This window comes from Ptychodera flava, chromosome 2 (genome assembly GCF_041260155.1).
Source record: "Ptychodera flava strain L36383 chromosome 2, AS_Pfla_20210202, whole genome shotgun sequence".
Taxonomy (NCBI): domain Eukaryota; kingdom Metazoa; phylum Hemichordata; class Enteropneusta; family Ptychoderidae; genus Ptychodera; species Ptychodera flava.
In genome coordinates this window covers 10,861,222-10,884,422 of record NC_091929.1, presented here as the reverse complement: position 1 = coordinate 10,884,422, position 23,201 = coordinate 10,861,222, and positions in this window count along the sequence as shown.

Here is a 23,201-nt window from a genome sequence, read left to right as displayed (position 1 = left end):
CATGGATGGCTTGGAGTGCTTCGCCAGGCCCCATCTACTGTTGGAGGAGGCCTTCTACATTACGCTTTCAGGCATTGGCATCAACAAGAGTGATTACGCCCACATGAGAGATGTCTGGGAGAACCTCGGCTGCAGCAGCGTGGGGGACTATCATGACCTGTACAACTGCACAGATGTCCTCCTCCTCCCTCCTTCAACCAATTACTGCACTAGTCCCGGCCTCTTCTGGGATGCGCTGCTCAAGGAACAGCGGTGGAGCTCGACCTGCTCACTGACTAGGACCAGCACCTCTTCATTGAGAAAGGGATGCATGGAGACAACTCCTTGGTATCTAAAAGGTACATGAAGGCCAACGACCTCATGGTTGAGGGCTATGACCCGGCCAAGCTGACCAGTCACATCGTCTACTTGGACATCAACAACCTGTATTGCTGGGCAATGGGGCAAGCACTGCCCACAGGGGCCTTTTCAGTGGTGGATGACTGCAAAAATCTTTAGACTGCCATTGATTCCCACAAGCAGGAAAGCCCTGAAGGCTATGTCCTGGAGAAGGACCTCGAGTAATCTGCCAAGCTGTACACTGCACACAAGGACTACCCTCTGGCGCCCCGAGTGCTTGGTGTTTCAAGGAGAGTGGTTGTCGGCATACCAGCAAGGGCTCTTTGGAGGGAAAGCGCCACCTTCTAAGGTCAAAAAGCTGGTCCCCAGCCTCTGCTGCAAGGAGCACTACGTTTTCCACTACTGCAACCAGCAGCTGAACCTTTTCCAGGGGCTGTGGCTGCTCTCACTTGGGCACTGTATCATCGTATGTAGATTGTCTCACTTGGCTGTGCGTCGCTTTGATTGAGTAACTACACGATGAGTCCTTTCTGCCTTTGCTCCCTGTGGTTTTCGACATCTGAAAGTTGGTAACAATGATCAATTGTACGGCATTTCCCAGTACTGTATATGTAAGACATGGTAAAAAATAAGTGTTGTAATATAGAGAAAAATATGGCCGGAGAAGGAGAAAATTTCGAATTCGAGGGTATTGCCGTGACTCCGATATGTTTTAATTCTGATGATAACCTTGCTGAAACATCCTTTAACAATGACAACCCCCTTACAGAAGCAGACCCATTTCTGACTGGCAGCCGAACTCTGCAAGTGGACCGGTCAAATATAGGTGACAGCCAAACTCCGGAGATGGACCAGTCAACTTAACAGTTGGTAGAATTTAAAAATCAAATGGTTGATCAATTCTTAAATGAGAAGAATATCAATGATCCCTCAAGACAAACGGACTTGCTGATGAATTATTTTATCTGGAACAGAAAGCTGTATCATTAAAATATTAATCAGTCGAAAGATAAAGGAGGGGATTTTATGTACCCTTCAATAAAAAGTCAAAAAGGAGGTTCTGAATTATCAGAAAAAATATTCGGTTGCTCATGCAGAAGCGGTTGTGTCAACAATGAACCCGACTATTTGAGGTCTACATTATGTGAATTCAAAGTGCCGGCTGAGGAGCTGTCATCTTTTGACATTGGTACACTCAGAGATGGTCTGACACCGCTACGGCATGACTCTAGTGGTAATATGAAAAAGAAGCTATCGAAGATAGAGGTTATGAATGGAATAATCTGAACCCTGACCATAGGGCCTTTGTTGATGTATTAAAATGGTGAATATGCGTCTTAATGACAATGAGAGAGATAAAATCAGTCAGAAATGGAACTTACACCCGTACTCAGAACAAGACTAATTAAATTGATAATCGAATTGAACAACAGCATGACCTAATGAGTGGGGCACATGAAAGACAGGTCTCTTCGTGATTTAATTTCTGATCCAGAAATGTCACTAAAGCTGAAGCTAACAGAGTTATTTACATAACATGGTGTAACTATCACTGCACTCCTTGCTGCTGTTGGAATGACAATATCAGCAATTGTTCTGACAGTAACTAAAAGAGGCAGCGGCTCAGCCAATCTGTCAGGTGACTCAGGCGACAGCCCATCCACAGTATATACAAAAGCAAAGGCAATTATCAGGCATTTTGGCGAATGGTTAAAAACCCTTGCTGCCAAAAGTACCACCTCAAAACTTGGTTTAATCGGATCCTTTGTCAAAATTCTGCTAAAAACAACAGGATCAGTGATCGTCTCATATGAGAACAGCTGTAGATAGTCCTGACGGGTTTATACTAAATGAAATTATACATTATTAATATACGCATGACATTCATGGTGAAAAGAATATTGCAAAGTTTCCTTCTAAACATAAAGACCTCTTTGGTTTCTTTGTCGAATTGGAATGGTGTAAAGTCCGGCGTTTGAATCATCATATCCTTCGGGCAAATTCAAGTAAGAGGCTCAAAGATGATAACCTTTATCACACTATTCTAGCTGTCATCAAGGAATGTCAAAAGACTGACTTCTTTGCGACTAGAATCCATAGCAGTATTTTAGGATACCAAATATGACAGAAAGGCACATCATATACAGGAATATTGGACCCTCCATGTTATTCGTGACACAGGTAACTGGTTTATTGAAGTCAGGTACAAATATTTATGTGAAAGATGTAATTTCTTTTTAGTAGATATCACACTGTTGAAATGCACATCTCAGTCATCGAATATGTTGAACAATTTGCCAGCTACATCATAAGAACCAGCGCTGCATATCGTTGCAGTTATATATATATATATATATATTAATGGCGTGAATTGACATGGGTCTGAATATAATGAAGAGTATTCTTATAAGTTCTGCTGTCATAGCGGCTATTCCAGCAGTTCCGGTACTCATAGACTTAACTCCTATGCTTATTGATGCTGGTGGTGATGGTGGCAATGGCGGTGACGGTGACGATCAAGAAGAGAAGGGAAAGGGGAGAAGGCAGAGGAGGAAGAGAAAGAGGAGGGGAGAAGGATTGTGATGATGAATAGATATTAGTGACAAGGATGACGGTGGCAGCAGTGGCGATGCTACAGATAATTCTGTCCAAGCCCTTGCAATGACGATCTTAGAAAACTCAACACTGCCCCACTTGCTTAAACTTGAAGTAATTTTAAAATGTCTAAATGGGATATTTCCAGATGTCCATCTAGTGAATAAATCGTAGAGATGTATGTGTAGAGGATTATGTTTAAACTGCAATTATTCTACCTACTGAAACATGTTTAAAGTCACCATGTTTACAGTTGAGGCCATTATTTTCGGTGGGGTAAGTTGGTAATTACCTACCAATTTAGCTAGCCATATACTAATATACCAAGGGAACTTCCTAAGCCAAACTCTGTTTTCCTATCTGGAGCGGCAAGACGAGATCTAAAGAAACACAGCGGAAAATGAGATTTTACAGCCAGCAATGGTGATCCGATAACCGGGATGAACCGTTTTCATGTAGGTTCTTTAAAAGGGGTCTGGATTGGGGAATGAAAACTACAAGGAATAAAACACGATCTTAAGAGATCATATCGTGCCATATCTTCTTTTTGATAAATATTACACATAACTAGGTTTGAAAAGCTGTATGAAGTAGCATCATTATAGAACATAGTATTTTTGAAAAGTTTGAGATCACCCCATGTACATTGATCTTTCAAAAGTCGGTCTTTACTGTGTGGCTCACAGGAGTCAAATTCAAAAGCACTCAGTGATTCATAGAAAGTCAACTTTACAGTCTGTCTTGAAAGCTCCATCGAAATTCGAGACAAGATGACAAAATCTGTTGATATTTTAACAAGGAAAATAATCATACAAAGCTACATGAAGTGGAAACTGTGACGGCAAATATCGCTCAGAGAATAAATGTACCACAGATGGCACTTTAGCATGTCATCGCCCATCTTACTCTCATTACCATTGCTCAAAACATCCTGGAAGGCTGCAATCAAAAAGTATGACATGAACTGCACAACTTGTTGCTTAATTTTTTGTTGGTGAAGAATCCTTTGATAGCAGCCAGTAAAATATTGACAAAATACCTTTTTTAGAATATTGTACTATAAAAACATCCGGCAATCAGAACGGTGTTCAACATACTACACAATGAAGTGAGCCACACATACGAGATCACTACCAAAGTTCCCTCTGACCAGCTAAGTTACTGAAACATAAAGCGGACAGTGGAGTATATTATGGTTCATTCGATATCAGATCACCATTGGTGGCTGTAAAATTTGTTACCCGCTGTGTTTGTTTAGATCGCATCTTGCCACTCCAGATAGGAAAACAGAGTTTGGCTTAGGAAATACCCTTGGTATTGGTGTATGGCCAGCTAAATTGGTAGGTAATTACCAACTTGCCCTGCCGAGGAATAATGGCTTCAACTGACTGTATGAATAACGTATCATACGAACGCAGGTGGCCGTGAGAAAGCCTTGCAGTGCTTTCAAAATGCTTCATTAAATATCTATTGTAAGCCGTAATGGTATGTATTTTCAATAATAATATATTTGTGTGAAAATACATTTTTATATCTTACTTCAAAATATCGTTTCGTAATAGCTAATGTTAAACCTGTCAACACATTCTACATTTTTGCGTGTAATGTCCTATAACCGTTGGGTTTATTGGACTCCGTATCCTCTGACATATCAGAAAAAGTATATAACAACAGTAACAACAAGAAAAACAAGAAAAACAACAACAACAAAACAACACTGATAATCACAATAACAAGACGATGATATCAACAGCATTAGTAACTTCATCATAATGACATCAGAAGATTTTTTATTAAACATAAACAAAATGAACATTGGCATCAAGGAGACCAAGTTTGACATATAAGAGCTGGTTACCATTATAGAATAACTGACTGAGCAGTTCATTCACATTTTGTTATGGAATTACGAAGAGTAAAATTACATTTTGGTTATACGATACTTACATACCTACGTTTCTTATGCTTGAATTATGAATATTACAAACTCTTGGCACAAAATATATTTCTCCTCAAAAGACATGGCCGTTTGCAAGTGCCCTTTCACTGAATTTTGCTTTATAACACCCTATCGCTTACTCAAATCTCTCAAATGTCCTCCCTCTCCCACCCTCTGCCACAATTAATTTTTCCGATATTGTCATAGAGCTAAACTCTCGAGGAAGCCACAGTCTGATAGTATGAACTCTGAAATCCACGTCGAGTCCCCTACCAACATCTGTGATAGATGTTTCGTACGAACCATTTCAGTGGCTTGACCTGCGGAGGGCAACAAGCCTATCCGGGAAGTCGCACTCTTATTGACAGAAGCAACAGGTTTGAGGGGTGTTGACGTCGCCGTCCTTGACAAGCGTCTGTATGCGTCAAAATGTATATTGTATCAACTGAACGATGTACAAGTTTCTTTTTGTTATTTAAGCTATCATTTGTAACCGCAGTAGGATGCTTTTCACACAAGTATTTGTAGAAGTCTTGAATGGTTACTCCATTGTCAACACAACGCCGTCAGCCAATGGTTTGGCCACAATTCCTCTTCAGTCACGCTATGAACACACCATGGGCTTAGCTGAAATTCATTCCCTAAAACACTTGGTCAAGACATTAATAGTAGTAGTTGCTCCCAGTCGAGATAATATTGTAAGGGGTCTTGTACAGGTAGTGGTTACTGCAAGGGCACAAGGGAAAGTGACCTTCACAGCAAAGTAGAAGCCAGAGAGTTGTGCTGCGGCACACCAGCACGCAGCACAGCTCAATAAACACAAAGACGGTCATTGTTATTTCATTTTCACAGCACGTAATAGATAAAAACACTTTGCGACGACTTTAAGGGGAAGTCCGTTTAGACCCCTTGCAGAATTTAGGCTCTCATTTTATCACAAACCCATTTGCCATAACTCAGAGTAAACAGATAAACACTACTTAGACAGGGTCACTTTTACCTCTATCACAGGTATGTCTGAATAGTCTGTCTATTATTATGAAGATCTTGACCTCATCTGTTGGCTGTCATGGTGGTGTGTGGAGTGGCGAAAGTCTGTTGTGCTCTCATCATAATAATTTAGGGACACACCTATCAGTATTGCGACACACAAGAGGTATAGATTACGCAAAACGCAGTGTCAGTTCGACTGGCACCTGCAAATTATGAATCAATAAGAGGTGCTCAAGTGCAGGTTTATCAAATGAAGACGTGGTGTGTCGCTGGGTACAGTTAAGAGCGCTAACACTCACGAGAATATGGCCATTTTGTTCACAGGACACAATGAGGTAAGAGGCAGTTTCGCCTGTAGAGAATACGGGCAAAACCGGGTTGCCATGACACACTTTTACTAGTACCATGTTACACAGTTTTAAGAAGAGGTTGTGAAAGATGGGAAGGCAGGAAACATTTAGATTATTGTGTTTCAGATTTACTGCTGTTACGTGTCTTGGAGAGCAAAAGTCAATATTTACCTTGCGGGTGGGTAAGTACCTTGCGACTTACTCTCATGCCTAGCTTCTTTCTGGCAATTTATCGTAGCAAAACTCAGACTGGGCGAACCGAGGTTACAAGCCATCGACAGCAAAACTGCAACTACAGTGTCGGGACGCTGTGACAGCGTCATTGCCTTCGAAAAGAAAAGCCCGCTTAAAGGGACATCATTTGTATCTTTTGACCTTATTTTGTTGCAAACGAGCAGTTGATAATATTGTTCGACTTACTGAAAGATGTCTAAAAAACGGTCGACCATAGACAACTTCCATCCCGTTTGTGTACACTGTATAGAAAAACCTTGGGTCTGAGGTTTATGGTGGGCTTCTTTTAACCTCAGTTGGCAAGGTTGACCTTAGTACCTGCGATCAGACCACACTGCTAACTGCTATCTGGGCCGCTGTAAGCATCCGCGTGTAAAAAAAATAAACCACGCGAAGTGAAAGTCGAAAGCGCAGTATTGCAGTTTCGGGATTCCCTATTACCGATGCCGTTTGCTCAGTTACATTTTGACGGTCAGTTTTTCATGGAGCTCTTGACGGCCAATCCTGCTCTTAGATACACTATTCTTTGCTGCTAGAGAGCACATTTGGGCATTTCAAATGCCTACAAGCTGCAAGAAGTCGACGACAAGGCGTATAATGGCGGATTTTTTTTTCATCTCGTTTGTTCCTCCATATGCATATGTAGACTTGCCCAAAGCCTGTGGGCATAGAAATTTGAAAACAGAGTAAAATTAAGGGATAAACTTCAGTAGACAGTCACGTTATTGTCGAGGTGATCGCAAAATTGAAGCAATGTACTTTGGCGACTGTACTGACACGTACATGAGGCCAAAGTAATTAAATTCTTTGTTTGCGTCCCATCCGCTTAGGTTTTCATGGAAAACACACACAATGTACTTGAATAGAAAATTTTAGGACATAACCGCTTAGCTTTTCTGAACTAAAATTTTGTTACAATTTTTTATTTGCTGCAATCAAATTTTCTTGTGTGTGTTTTTTCAGCCATTTAGACGCGTACCTTTTCCCATTTAGAGTGGACGCAAAACAAAGAATTTAATTACTATGGCCTCATGTACATTGTTGGGTGAAAGCCAGCTCTGCATGGCACCTGGACTGTGCCTAATCGCTGGCAGCACCTCGGTTGCGTCGTGCAGTTTCTCCACCAAAAACAACCAATTTTAATCCCAAGCTTGCATTGAGTTTCGTTTTCGAGCACACCCACCTCGCCCTGGGTACACGATTAGCCCTGCATACAGGTCTGTGTGTTCCCGGCGATATATTAATATATTAATCCAATGTCAGCCCAAGGTAACATGGTGTGCTCTTTTAAATTTAATTATTCTTAATAGAGTTAACATAGGGATGGCGGCCAGTTTGAATTTCAACGGGCTATTTGTTTCTCTGGAAGTAACTTGGCCTGGATTTTATGGCATTTGCAATAACAGGAATAATACTATAGTCAATCATCCTGTCGTCTTCTTTGCCTCACATTCACGGTATTTTTCATGACGTATTCATTTAATACAGTGTTAAAAATTAAACCGTTTGGTGGGAGAAAATTGCACAATTCTTGCTCCAGGATAGAATTCTCTGCGTATTGCTTGGTGAGTATTCAAGGAAACTGACGATTAATCGTTCGTAACGTCACAAAGAGTTATGACAATTCACAATTCTTTCATTTCTACCTCTCTGTGCATGAATTGCTTACTTGAAGAGAAAGGAAACTCGAACAATCTTAAACTTGATACTCGACTGTAATTTTATTTTTTGAAAAGAACAACATTGCGGAACGGAAATGTTTACTTGAAGATAAAATAGAAGGCATTGTTTTTCAAAATTGAAAGATTTCGAGTCATTGCACTCGACCATAAGAAGTCAGGGGTATTAGCATAACAATGTGAAGCTGTTGCAGAAGTTATTATGTTTAAATATTGTTTACAGTAATCGGTTGCTGTACTGTCAATGACAAGAGTGCACGAAACCATACAAGATAATTGAGAAAACATTCTAGTAACTGCTTCATAAGAGGGTTGCAAATGGGAATTTCAAATACTGGTTACCGACCAAATGTATCACGATCAACTTGTTCGTCCGTGAAAATTGACTGTTTGCAGGGTGAGCATGAGAACAAAAGAAAACGACTATGATCATTGCTCCCACAAACTTCTCAAGTTAGCAACATACCTAATCTGACAACAACACTCAAATTTATTAAATTACAGTCACATCTACCAAAGTCGTAGCCAGCAGAGAAATGTTGAAGAGAATGGCAAATAAGAATTCTGACGTCGATACATCTGTTTTTATTAAGCTTACGTTTTGCTTCATTGGTTGAATGATAGAGCATTCAATTGTCGGTCTAATGGCAAGCACACAGTGACATCGTATAGGTAAATATATGAGTCATAGGCGTTCAGTCCTGCATTGAGGTCGGTGACAATGGGCATCAAAGAAAAGAACGAGATACAGGGACAAATGGGGATATCAGCGAGACAAAGAGACAGAAACCGAAAATACTCGCACTAGCCATGTATTTTATCTGCTTGCCTGACAGTTGTTTTAGGGTAGTATGCGCCTCGAAAGTGAAAGACTTTAAACTTTGTTCAAACTTTTCTTAAGGAATCATTCAATCATTCTTTTTCAAAATCAAGAATAAAAATCGGGGTTTCACCGTGCAAAAATTGGTACTAGAGAAACAAATAGCCAGAGATTTACGGATATTTGAAATTCAAAATGGCCGTCATCGCTATGTTAACTCTATAAAGAAAAATAAATTTTTCGAATTTCGAATAACCAAGCCTGAGAAAAGTTTTCTCACACCAAGAGCTTTAATATAAACCCCCACAAGTGGTATATCAGGACAGATTTGTAACAGTTTAAGAGTCCGAATATGTGTCCCTGAGGCCTGTTCAACCTTAATGTATTAGGCCTAAAGTCCCTCAGTGAATGCAGTTGTATAGTATATACTGCATTCATAGTACAATTTAAATTGTGCAGATTCTGAGTAATATGACTAAATCTGACAGTAATTCGCTGATCTTTTGCCCTCACTTTGTACCCACAGCTATTTGATTCTTGAGCGTTCACAAATCAGGGCTAATTTTATTCCATAGTTTCACGAATGAGGGTTTTCTGTGGTACATGTAAGTATGCTGTTTCGTTAATTTGGGAGCCGTCATTATTTTTGGAGGTGGTTTTTTGGCGACTTCATTGGAAACACCAAAATTTTGAGTAACCCCCTGCCAAACGTGATGAATTTGATTAACCCGCGTCTCTATCACAGAAACTTTGACTGACCCCCCAACTTAGGAAAGTTTGTAAAATGTACACAAATACAGCAACAGTAAAGAACTTTCAAATCTTGGTTTACGCTGCTAGATTATCATCAATTATCTCATGACGGTGAAAAAGGTGAAAAAATAATTCAAAGTAAATATACAATAGAGATGTAAAAGTACACACTATAACCAGTATCCAAGTATTATTTAATGGTGTATGGGTATCATGACATGGTTTTTACAAGGATATCAGACAAGGAGGAATTTGAAAGTGCAGGGTGTAGAACACGCGAGAGGCTTACAAGGAGGGTGCCAGAGGAAAGGTTTGAGAAATGGATGTGTGTGCAATAGTGCAGTCTGGTGCAATCTGGGAGGTGTTTTCAATTTGTTTTTAACTACATTTAGTAATGATAGTCAATGTACTTGTCATATACTTTCACTGCATGAAAACCCAATAATTCAGATAAATTCACATTAATGAGTTGCCTGTATTATAGTATTATACACGTGAATTCACATGAATCCACATGAATACAGGCTTGCTGAATACAAAAAATGAATTCTTGACTGTATTCATCTGTATATGCACTCTTCACCTAATATACAGGCAATAATCCATGTTAATACAGTAAGTATATAGGGTTTTTATGCAGTGTTTGCTTGCATACACACAATAAATTGTACAGTTAATAATGTGCTCTTTTGTTCTTGTGTATCATTTCATAACTGCATTAAATGCTTCAGTACAATTTCCAATAACTTGAGAAGACCCCCTCTTCCTTTACATATTTTGAGAACCTCCCCTTGTAGCTCTCAGTGTTTTGAGTGACCCCTCTGATTCCTCCGACCAACTAAGGCCATAAATAAAAAAGCTTCCTTATACCTGTTGATGTACAAAACGTTCTCAAGTGCGACAAATGAAGTTAGAAATGCTTTTGCGCCGCCAATGTTATTATCTACGCAGATTGCCTTATGAATATACAGGCGCCATTCGTATATGAGCTGACTTCTCTCTATATTATTCCCGCCAGGTTCTCGTCGCTTTTGGTCTGTTTGTCTGTTTTTCTGTATGTATGGTTGACGCTGTTCTGTTACTTTCATCAGGACTTCACATCACGGTATCGCATGAGTTCTTTCCGATAATGAAACATTGTCTAAAGACATTTTTGAATTTAAAGGAAAGTGAGGGCAACTTCACACATCGTGTTCTATGTTTGTGAGTGATGCGGTATATTGAATTGATCAATATGGTTTTATGATATGGAGAAACATGGCGAGACATCGGTGACTCGATAGTACTTTGACCCCGGTCATGTGATCTGTGTCCCCGGAAAACCGATTATATGTTAGAGTGATTCGTCTTAAAGGTGTTTCGGAACCAAAGTGCGGTTCTTTAATCAGTCGCTCGAATTGTTTTGTTTTTTACATGTTAGATTGATAGTAGCGATTATTCATAAGAAAGAGATACTAGTATGGTTATGTTTTGGTCTGAATTTCGAGTGGTTTGTTGGAAAGACTATTTCCTTATTTCTTTTTATATATTATAGTAGGTTTGTCTAGAAAATCTTTTGCCAGTGTTTGGTCGGCCTCTAATACTCTCCAGGTATTTTTAACATTGTTTGGTTAGGCTGGTTTGGATGAAAGGACTGTAAAGGTCGTTGTGAGTACCAGTTTTGTTGTGACGCCATTCCTCTTATCTTTATAGCTGACGCTTTGTTAGGTTCAATTACTTGTCTGATACGAGATTTCTCTGTTTTATAATCTCGTTGTTAAGGTTTTGTGTGAAAAAGTTGACCTTTTTCATGATATCCGTGTTAATGTTGTTGCATGTGAGAGCTGGTTCGCATATCCGAGGAGTTCACCTTTAATGATGCCTTTGAAAGTGCCGCTTGGTGACACCACATACAAATAGAAAGACATTGGAAAAGCGGCACGTCGTTTGTTTTATGGCCGTCTCGATAAACCTTTGCCTTTTCATATTAAAATGAGCTTCACAGGTGTTATACTTTTTGGAGACTTCGTCCGTGGTTGATAATGACACGAGATTTGCGAAAAGTAGGACGAGATTGCATCGTGCTGCCTGTCGCGTAGCAACCATACTCACGTTGTGTGCCTGAAGGGCAGAAACACTGCTTCACGCCAATAAAAACATAACACGCCAGCAGTTTCATAAACACGTCCTCCCATGACGAACCTTTACAAGACGATATGACTGATAGTAAACCATTTAGTAAAATCTTACAGTATCGATAAAAGACTTTCAAATTTGGTTCAAACACACTCATTACATATTCATAAAAATGTGAAAGGAATATTTAGAATGGTAAAACTTACCTACCCGAAGCTCAAACTTTCCCGTTTTCGCCAGCTCACCAATTCCGCTAAGCACCACGCGACAACAACAACACGATTTTTGCCGAAAATACTTTGACTTAAAAATTGGCAAAAATCCGGAAACTACCGAAGGGTGCATGGTCGGCACTCTCCTTAAAAGAGAGTCGAGAGCTACCTGACGCGAGGCGTATATGGAAGGTTACGTTACTGCTTCACACCTTGAGCAATACCCGTTGCTAGTCTGCCTTTCTATTTGTCTGTGGTGACATAAATTTCTCAATAAAATATGGAAAGTGTCAGTTGATTTTGTGTTGATTTTAAAATCTAACCTTCTTTTACGATTATATCTCTGACCTTCGTAGACTGTTAAGTCAAGGTATAAGATTTTATGTTCAAATGTGAATTTGAATGTAGGGTGCAGCATGTTGCACTACTCGACAAAATTTTGAAGTTCACATTCTGTTCCTATGTTAAAATCACATTGATCGCACATTGATAACCTTACTTGGTTTATAATGAAATGAAGGCTACTTCACACATCTGCTTCACAAAGTCTGTTTAATGTTACAATATGGTGAATAAGAGGATCATTGTAGTTATTTTTGTGGAATACATGGCGAGACACCGGTGAATCTATAGTGCTTTGACCTGGTTATGTGATCAGGGTCCCCGGTAAACCAGTTTAATGTTTGAGTGATTCGTCTTAACGGTATTTTGGGACCAAAATGGCGTTCCTTTATCAGTCGCTCTCTTGTTATGTATTTCCTACGTTTTGTTGTGTGATAAAGTCATCACTAATAAACCACATTCCTATCATAAAACCACATTGATCGATTCAATATACCGCATCACTAACAAAGGTAGAAGACGATGTGTGAAGTTGCGGTCACTTTCCTTTATATTTACCTCAATATTTGCCTATGAAGAAAATACAGGAGTGTGTTCGCTAAAATGATTTATCCTTTGTATATTGTTCGGTCACAGGTGACATGACTGTTCTTCTGAATATCAAACTTTGAATCTGTCATGAATGGTGTAGTTACCATACACACAAACTATATTTCAGAGTCATTAGCGTTTTAATATCTGATCGATTATAATATTACTGGGTTTATAACTCTGGGTTTCACACTTTATGTCATGAAATCAGTTATAAATATTTCTCATTATTCGCTGGTTGGATATATCGATGGCCCGGGATTCGAATGGATTAAGGGGTAACGTAGGACCATCGCTAGAAAGATGATGGCAAAGATTGAACAATTTAAGCGTGTGCCATTACTGTTATAAATATGCCTGATGACAAGTTTCATCGGCGCGTTTTTTCGCATCACGATTTGAAATGCCGAATCGTCAAAGTGAGTTGGCGTTGCACTTTTCACCGAGCGCCCTCAATGCTGTTTATTTGATAAGACGGGACCAAACTCTTGGGCATTCCATTATACGCATGTTTCATCGTGCCTATGAACATCCTTTCGAGTAAAGATGTGGATATGCAATGCCCGTGTGCTGCCTCCTTCTACGAACAAATTTCTGGGGCTTGATTGATTTTTTCTGTCAATGACAGAAATTTCTTTGAACAGTTTTGTAAGATGGAAACCCGAGCGATAGCGCCGTCATCACAAAATCACTTTTTTTCAAATAATCATTCAAATGTAATTAAATATTTTAATCCAAGGTGAAAATTTGGGATGGATTCACCTTTTAACTTGTCAAGCAGTCGTACGTTGCTTGATAAGGAAGTGTTAATTTATGCAAATGTATGCAAATCACCCGATTTCCTAGCGTCTCTTTGCTTATAAAGTTTTTAACCATTTTTTGAGTGTCATTCTCTCAACCCATGCCATCTTAGAGTGAGGAAAGATAATGCAAAATAAAAGAGTGTTTTTTGTACATATACTATTTGTCAAGTGGAACATTACATTTAGAAAATAGTATCATTAATATGAAAATTCTTGTTTTTTATCCCAAATTTACACTCCTTTATTCTTCGAGTAAACCACTGCTGCCGTACTAAACTCTAGGTTCTCTGCTTTTTGTATGAGGGGTTTCATCTTAGATGAGAATTATTCCTTTGTAAAAACTGTGTTGGCAACATGCAGCTCCGCCTTAATGTGAATAAAACAACAAGGAAAAGCTTTGTGTTGGACCCTTGTGAACCACTGATAGGGACAATTTTTAAAACTATATCTGCATGCCATTTTTGCAGTGCACAATAGCACCTGGTAACCATTCTACATTTCCTTTGTACAGATCCGATGACCAAGATTAAGGTAGAGTGTGCCTAGTTGTCTATTATCTGACAAAAATGTTCTATTATCAGACAAATATTCACATTCCAATATCAGCCAGACATGCGATCTTGCCAGTGTAGCTGGCGCTTCAAGTAGACCTTGCTGCGATAATGCAAGCCAGCCTTCGTTTTGCTCTGCATTTTACGTCAGCGCCGATTCCGTTTTTTCTGAACCTGGCCTTCGCTTTATCCAAAACTGAATTCAGAAAGAAATTCCCGGGTATTAGGTTAGCCTACATTGACACTGATAGTTTTATTTACATTGTGCCTCTCCCTCCTGACGCAACATTCAATGATATAGTTCGAAAAATGTAAGACAGAATTGGAAGGAGTCGATCTATAATACTAATGGTATGAAACCTGCCGATTTCCCCAAGATTAACAAAAGGTGATAGGTAAATTCAAAGATGAAATGAATGGGGAACCTATTCTGGAATTTGTCGGCAATTCATTCGAAAGAGTATGCTGTTCCGGCCGCGTCTTTTATCGTGAACAAATAAGGGCATAAAAGATGTATGTGTTCGTAAACACCTTAACTTTGAAGATTACAAAGATCTATTTGAAAATTATCAGGAGCCTGGGGAGGCACATTTCGTTCAGTTTGTACAGACAGCTGGTGGGATAAGTCAGAAACTAGGCAGATAGGGTAGGTTAGAGTCAGGCTGACTAAAAAAGTGTAGTCTTTTGTCTACTGTTCTCAACAGACACTACTGCATTGCTGATAAATAAATCAGAGCAAACATTTTGTCATCATGGCCGACGTTACCGCCACTGCCTTTCCGCCCTTCACTTATTATCTTTCTTCTGAATTTGAAGTTGCACTCCATATTATGTATTGATTACCCTTATCCATTTACATGAAATTGAATATCTTTAAAGCTCCTTAGATCGATATATAGACAGAATTTACTCTTCAAACAATCAACTTCATCCATATCAATTTCACAACAATCCATATCTTCTGCAAAATAGCGACGTCATTCATACTACAAAGTCTTTGTACCATCCTCTGTGCATATATTTTATTTGCGGTACCCTTAATTGTTACAGAAATAGAGTCAAAGAATGGATTTAGGAAACCTTCACTTTTCAGTTCTGAGTGATTCTTATCTTTAGTGAATAGTAACTAACACACTTCTCATGCTACGTCATGGTACATTAACATATCCGATTCATTGAATGGGATTGTTCTAAAGTGGTGCATATGTTCAAAAAGAAAACTCTCGCCATTTTTATTGTACTCAGCCGTATCCCTTGCGACGACATCATCCTTAATCGTATTATACTACTTCTGAATGTTTTTTACTTGCATTTGGCTGTAGTAAGATTTTCATTGACTGTTAATTCGGAGACGGACACAAGTTTAATTTCCCATTAGATATGACTGCCTGACGTTGATGGGTAGGTAACGCCATAACCTGTGCTGAAGGGATGGGTAAGTCGAGTGGCATATTTCGTATTTTATACCTCAAAAAGTAAATCATCATCCATGACATTAACATCTGAATCGGCCCCTCCACTTCTTAATTTTCTCAGATTCTCTTTCTGAATACCGTATATAGTCATGTTTGTTCCTTCTTTTTTATGTTAGTAGAGATCATGATAAACTTCAATAAAGTTAAAATTGCTCAAATCGAGAAGCATCTGTCCCTCAAATTTTAAAGCCATGCACTTTATTACATTTTTGCAACATTCTGAACTCGTCGATTTTTTGCTTGACCAAACACTATGAGGTCAGAAACCAGATCGAAGGTATTTGGAACTAAAATTACTACACTTTCTAACTTTTGACATTGCATGTTAAGCGTCTCACCTGGCTGTGCCTGACTCGGATTATGAGTAACGCCATGATGGATCCTCTCTGCCTCTCTGCTTTTTATCCCTGTGGTTTTCTGTTGCTGAAAGTTGGAAACAGTGATCGGTTGTATGGCATTTTCGTAATATTGTATATGTAAGAGATGGTAAAAAATAATTGGAGTAATATTCAAGGAGGAAAAAATATTCCACTCCAGAATGACGATTTTCAGTTTGATGATGGCAGGCGGAACTTACGCCTGAAATCAGAGCAACGCTGGCGAAAATTAACTATCGAATTGAAGAGCAACATGACTTAATCAATGAAGAAAGACTGGGGCAGACGAGGTATCTTCATGATGTAATTCTGATACAGAATTGTCACTAAACTGAAAGTGACAGAGTTATTTAAACGTCATTGTATAAACAATCACTTCTCTTCTCACTGCCGTTGGAATGACACTACAACAATTGTCCCTGCTGTGACTAAAGTGGCAGGCTCACGCGGTGGCTCAGGTTACCAAGACGGCTCAGGTGATAGCCCAGCCATAGTATACACAAAATCGTGTTATCAGAAAGTTTGATGAATGGCTAATAACCCTAGCTACAAAACGTGCTGCCACAATACCAGGCTTAATCGGATACCTTGTCAGTTTTCTATTAGAAACCACAGGATCAGACAGGTTCGTTGGAGAACAGCTATGGATTATTTTGACAGGTTCAACATTAGTAATGCTAAATGAAATTATGCATGTTATACACAGGACAGGTATGTTTGGCGAATAGATTTGCAAAGTTTCTTTCTAGACATAAAGACGTCTTTGGTTTCTCTTGCGCATTCAATGATGCAAACTCCGGCGAGTGGTCAGAGGCTCAAAGATGGAACCTATTCATAACATTTTAGCTTTCATCAGGGAATGACAACATATTAAGTTCCTCAAGCGATTAAAATTCATAGGAGTCTTCCAGGACAGTGAAGACGATACAGAGACCCACGTTCTTCAAGAATTCGGATAGTTTTCAATCGGATTCGAACCCACAACATACGGCATCAGTCGCCTAGCTGAAAGGCCACAGACAGAACCAGTCGGCTAAATCTCCACTCCCAAAAAGAGTGGTTCAATAGCCGGCTAAGTTGTTACATTTTTCTGACTGAGGCCGCTCAACACGTTGTAGAGTTCGTGAAGCACTCACGCACCGCATGCTCACTATCATACATCGCACATACACACTTTATCGAAGCGAAGAAACGAATTTCATCGCTTTAACTGGGCGAACGATAACCTCGGGGACAATTCTGTCCACCAGCAGTGTTACCTACCCAGGGTAGAAAATATTTGGTCCTTCGCCTTATGTGTGACAAGGTAACTTGTTTATATTCCATTCAGATGGAAATATTCATGTTTGTAATGTCTGTGTGTGTGTGTGTGTGAGATTACAGTCGCAGACGCTGGTGCTAGCTTGGTGAAAAATTAGAACTTTTGTATGGGAATATCCTGACGTTGCTATCCTTGAACTTGACTTTATCTTTCATCTTTTTTTAGTCACGTCTTCAATGACATAAATTGCTGCACCAGTATTGATTATAAAATGTATCATCTTTGCTTTTGTTCTGTTATGTTGAAGACTTCAATGAGGTTCTAAAAACCTTTTAATTATTCTTCCCATCTGGTCGCATTGGATTCAGCATCAGCATGGACTGATAATGGTTCATAGTGAAGAATAGCTCCGTTTGCTATGATGTCTTTGATTGTAAGGATCGTCCGAATCCACTTTAGTCTGTACGTGAATTTTCTCGAACCCGCTAATCCTCGTCGCCAGTGTAATGACTGTGAGTGTAGTGTTGTGAGAACACAGGGACAGACGCTAGTGCTAGCGTGATGACAAAACTAGAACGGTAATACTTTATTGTCTAAGAGTAAAGACTGTAACATATCATGTCATTGATACTTAATCTTTTGAATGTAATTGCCAAGTCTATGTATTGTCTCCAGGATGTTTACTTGATGGAAGTGAACAGATGTGAGATAAGTGCTAAGACAGTACAATGTTAAGGTGTAAATTATGGAGGGCTGCCACTGTCTTAGGGAGCTATTTCCAACTCAATAATGGTTGTTGGCATTATGATTATACCATTCACATTATGATGATGTTCATTTACTCTATTGTGATGCCGATTTACAAAATGGTGATGTCCATTTACATCATGATGATGTCCATTTAGATCATGGTGATGCCCGTTTAAATTATGATGATGTCCATTTACATTATAATGATGCCATTTACATTATGGTGATGTCCATTTACATTATGATGCTGTCCATTCACATTAAGGGGATGTCCATGTACATCATGATGATGGGCATTTACGTTATGATGATACCCATTTACATTATGATGATACCCATTTACATTATGATGATGGCTATTTACATCATGATGATGCCCATTTAGATTATGATTAAGCCCATGCACATCATGATGATGCCCATTTACACTTTGATAATGCCCATTTACATTATGATGATGCCCATTTATATATACAAGGAAAAGTCACGACAGTTGCTGCCCAGAATTTATTCAGAACATATTCCAGCAGGCATTAGAAATACAAAAACAAAAAGGATTTAGTCCCTCTCTAGACCAATATATGAGACACATATTGACTCAATGGTTATGAAGGTTGATAAGCACTGCCTACACGACGTCTAGCAAAAGAACGAGGCAACATATGGTGCACAGCTCTTTTTTGTCTGACAAGATTTGTAACATGTATTCGGTGAATGATACATACGTGAGTGGTTCCATTCAGATCTTTTGTTCGGTTCTCGAGCTATACGCACTACAGCATAAATGTGTTTATGTAAGTCAGCATGAGCACGGGTTACAATGGCAATGAAATCTTAGAATTTGGTTTCGCTTGGTTCATTTTCTTGGTATTTATTTCAAATAGCAAATATAAATATATGTATATATGTATATATATAGTCAAAAGTAGTTAAACAGTTTAAATTCAGAAAATTGAGAAATGTAGCATGTTTTCCATTATGCTCACACTTCAACGTGAGCTCTGCAGGATATATTTGCTCGTATGATCTACATATATATATATATATATATATATATATATATATATATATATATATATATATATATATATATATATATATAGATAGATAGATAGATAGATATTGCGTTGTTCTAAAACTCTTTGTGTAGTATAGATCCTCGTGTTGAGTACGAGGTCCAGTTACCACTGAAAATATTTTTAGAGTTTCGCTTTTCAAGTTCATTTCAATATTTTAGCTTTCCTTAAGTTTATTTTCTTTTACATGCTTTTATAGTCTGTTATCCGTTTATTTCCGTTTTTAAGCCCAGATTAGGCCCACGAATTTAGTTTGTAGTGAAGAACACTGTGTCCTAGAGTTGGTGATGCTTGACCTATCCTTGACCTATATATATATATATACTACTGCCATGAATACACTGGTCTCATATAATAGGTTATAGTGTGTTAGGAAAGTGCTGATATTGTAGGAGTTTTAAACTTTGGCAAATCTAAGTCTGACTGCAAGGTCACTTGGTAGTCTCTGTGTATCATGCACTATGCATGGTACTTTATGCTATGATGCGGTATATCATATCAGTCTCAGTATGGTGCTGGTGAAATCACAAATATAGATCATCGTCAGTAACTCTGTTATAACAATCTTGCCCTTTCTGATTCAATGACTGATACAGAGATGGTACACGGATAGCAAAACATGTAGTTTAGGTTGACACACAGTTCTAGAATTATTTTCAAGAAACAGTATACTCAAAACCTTCCGACAGGAAGCTGCGGGGGGGGAGTATAAAGGGGTACATTGCGTACCTCCATGCCATATGGCAAGCATTATGGAATATCTTGGTCATTACATGCTCACTGTGTTTCGAATGTCGTTACAAATGGCTTTGCTAGGTCTGCATAGTTTTCTTAGTGTTGTATTTGAAGGGAAAGTTGTGAAATCAACAAATTGTCTTGCTTTATTCGGAATCGTAACTGTCTCACAAAGACCGACCTTAATTCACTGCCCAAACGTGGGGGTTGTCAACCTGATGTAATAGCCATTCAACAGATATCCAATAGATATAAGTGTGTGTGTTAACAAGAAAAGAAAACTCATGAATGTTAATAAACGTGGTGGGTATGGCCGATTAGCCCAAAATAGGCAACACCAACCACGTCTAAATCTGTGTGGGGAAAAGTAATCATGTGTGAACTTTGTGAGAGTAGGTCGCTGCTGTGGGCGGAGTTTTCAGAAATATTTCTCAATGAAACCATCTTTGGTGCAAAGTCAGCGCTTCAAATAATACTGAAAATTGACTGTTTACTGTGATATGCAGCGACGGGATATTATTTAAGTCAGTTTACGATTTTAGTTACCGATTTTTGAAGGACAACCGTCCAGAACTGGAAACTGACCAATTTATCAGCCTCGATATTTTTCGAAGCCTATGCTTTTTTATCTAGAACTGTCTATATATGTTTGATTGTAACAACTTTCATATGTTTTACCAAAGTGCTTGCAAATTTTGCATGCTCGACAAAGGTGACATGTTATTCCGGCGCCTTTTCTGCTAATGTGGACCACCGCACAAAATGAAAATGTACACTGATTTAAATCAACGGAAAAACAAGATCGCCTGTCAAGGTTAATCATTGTTGACCCAAGTTAAATAAATTCTCTAAAGACTCTCCATGCAATAAGTGGAGCTTTATTTTCGACATTCTCAGTCGGAATGTCTTTGGTACAAGAAAAACAATCAAGTTTCCACAGTCGACGAGTATGACAACACATGGCTTCAAAGCAGCTCAGTCAGACATGGCCGAAATCAAACTGTACATTAAATTACAGCAAACACGGAGTCAGCGTGGACTCTTTGTTGTGCGGCGCAATAAAATAAACGCAACCACAGACTTTTTTTTTTTAGACAGAACACCCAAACTAAACGTCATCAAAGGCACATCGCCTATTCAATCAATCCTACAAATGAAACAAAAGATTCATTTGTACTCTTATTGCTACAAAAAATTCCTCATGATGGGTTGAGAATAAAACCAAAAATACGGTAACTTATGTACAGAAAGAGCTTGAACGGCGCGGCATTACGTTTCTGGCGTCTGCATCTACACAAACTTCCTCGGTAATCGAGGTGGTAGCTTCAGCCAAACTAGGACAGTATCGACCGATTAAACACCTCATCAAGCAGCTTAATATAGATTGCTGCCATCGAAATGCCTGTATTATACATCTTATCTATATTATTCGATGCCACTTTCATTACCATACGTCTATGATAAACATCCAGGTGACATCCCGACGACAGCAAGCACACCGTCGACTGTTTGACCGACACCTCTACCCCTCTCACGACTATCCGTATTACTAGGGTCCGTAGTGTGTTTAATCATAGACGCTAACCGTTTAAGCGTCAGTTATTCTTCCTAAAGAACAACTGACTGAACAGTTCCTCTTCCTAGTGAGTTGGATAAAAATATCGATAATATTGAAATTTAGAGTTTTTCCCTTTTTGTTCAAGACGTGGATGTATTTGTCTTACACATCCAGGACGAAATCTACACGTTCAAAATTGTAAGTCCTTGTAACGCCAGCACGCCTTTTCAATACAAAAAGATTTCATGACTCTTGCTACAGTATCTATGTGTTTTGTATGTAAAGAAGTCAGTTGCTGTGTTTATTTTGTCGCTCGGCATAACAGAGAGTCCACGCTGACTACGTTTTCCCTGTAAATGACAGAAAGCAATGTGTTAATGTTGTGTGTGAAACCTTTGTTGACTGTGTAAAACAAGTCAAAAACCGTTATTCAGAAACCGCAACCGCTAGAGTTTCGATCTCACACAGCAGAGCTGTATCTGTTCTTTAGAGCCGGCCTAATTGAAACTCACGGAGTACGAGCTACACAGGGCGCCTGGATATGATGTGTACTGTGTGACTGCCTTGGCAGGACTGGCCTAGTTGAACAGTTCCTCTGAATTTCAGTACGATCTGTAAAATACAACAACCAACGCGGGAATTGCTTGCAACAAGAATGATTTTGTAGCGATATTGGTTGATTATGGCTTTGCTACGATCATTATTAACGAGGAAAAGAGGCACAGAGACCAGTGCCAAGACAACTGATCTACGCAGGCAAAACTCATCGATTCACCTTATCGCTTACTGTATTTACCCAAGACGTAACATAATCCACGCCTGCTCACTCCCTCCCTCATTCATTGCTATCTAATCTTCTTGCATCATTTTCTATGAGTAATCATCCTTTCGCAGATCTGGATCTCAGTGCCCACGCTTCCGCCATTCTAGCTCCTACCACGATCAAGTCCACATTGTAAAACTTACTTCGCTATGGTCAAGACACAGAAAGTAAAGGCCTTATGCAGGCCACCACCCGCTCATTGATAATGTCCAAGCGACACCTGGTGCACCTCAACAAGCGCCTGCTCCAGCCAGTTCAAATAGAAAATTCAAAAGCCTATCATGCCGCCAATATGGACGAGAGACCACATCACAACTTACAGAAACCGGTATCGCAACTGCCGTCGACTTGATTTGCTGTGAACTGCATTCGACACTCGCCAACACTCCCAACTCGATGCCTGGCCATCAAGACCAGCCACCAGTTCAGATGCTGGAGGCTGGATGTCACCCGCATCGATCATTTTCACGGGTCCGGCAACAATTGGCACTATAGTCCACCCTGGTCATCCATTGACACTATGAGCAATCCTCCATTCCAGTCACCCCAATGGACACGGCCACCGACGGCGGTGCACAGCACATCCGGGATCCATCAGCCCCTCATAACAACAAAGGACCCAATATGGCCTTGCCAATGGACCAGCCGACCCAGCAAACCAACCTAAATCAAATGACATGGCGCCAAACTCCAATATGACATTCAACTGGTCCAATAATCATTTCCATTCAAGGTAATACATTACCAGGTCCATGGAACATTTGAGATTTACAAATTTAAGTAGGACCATCCTGTACCAATGATAGTTAGTGGTGGTACCAGGTGTCAGG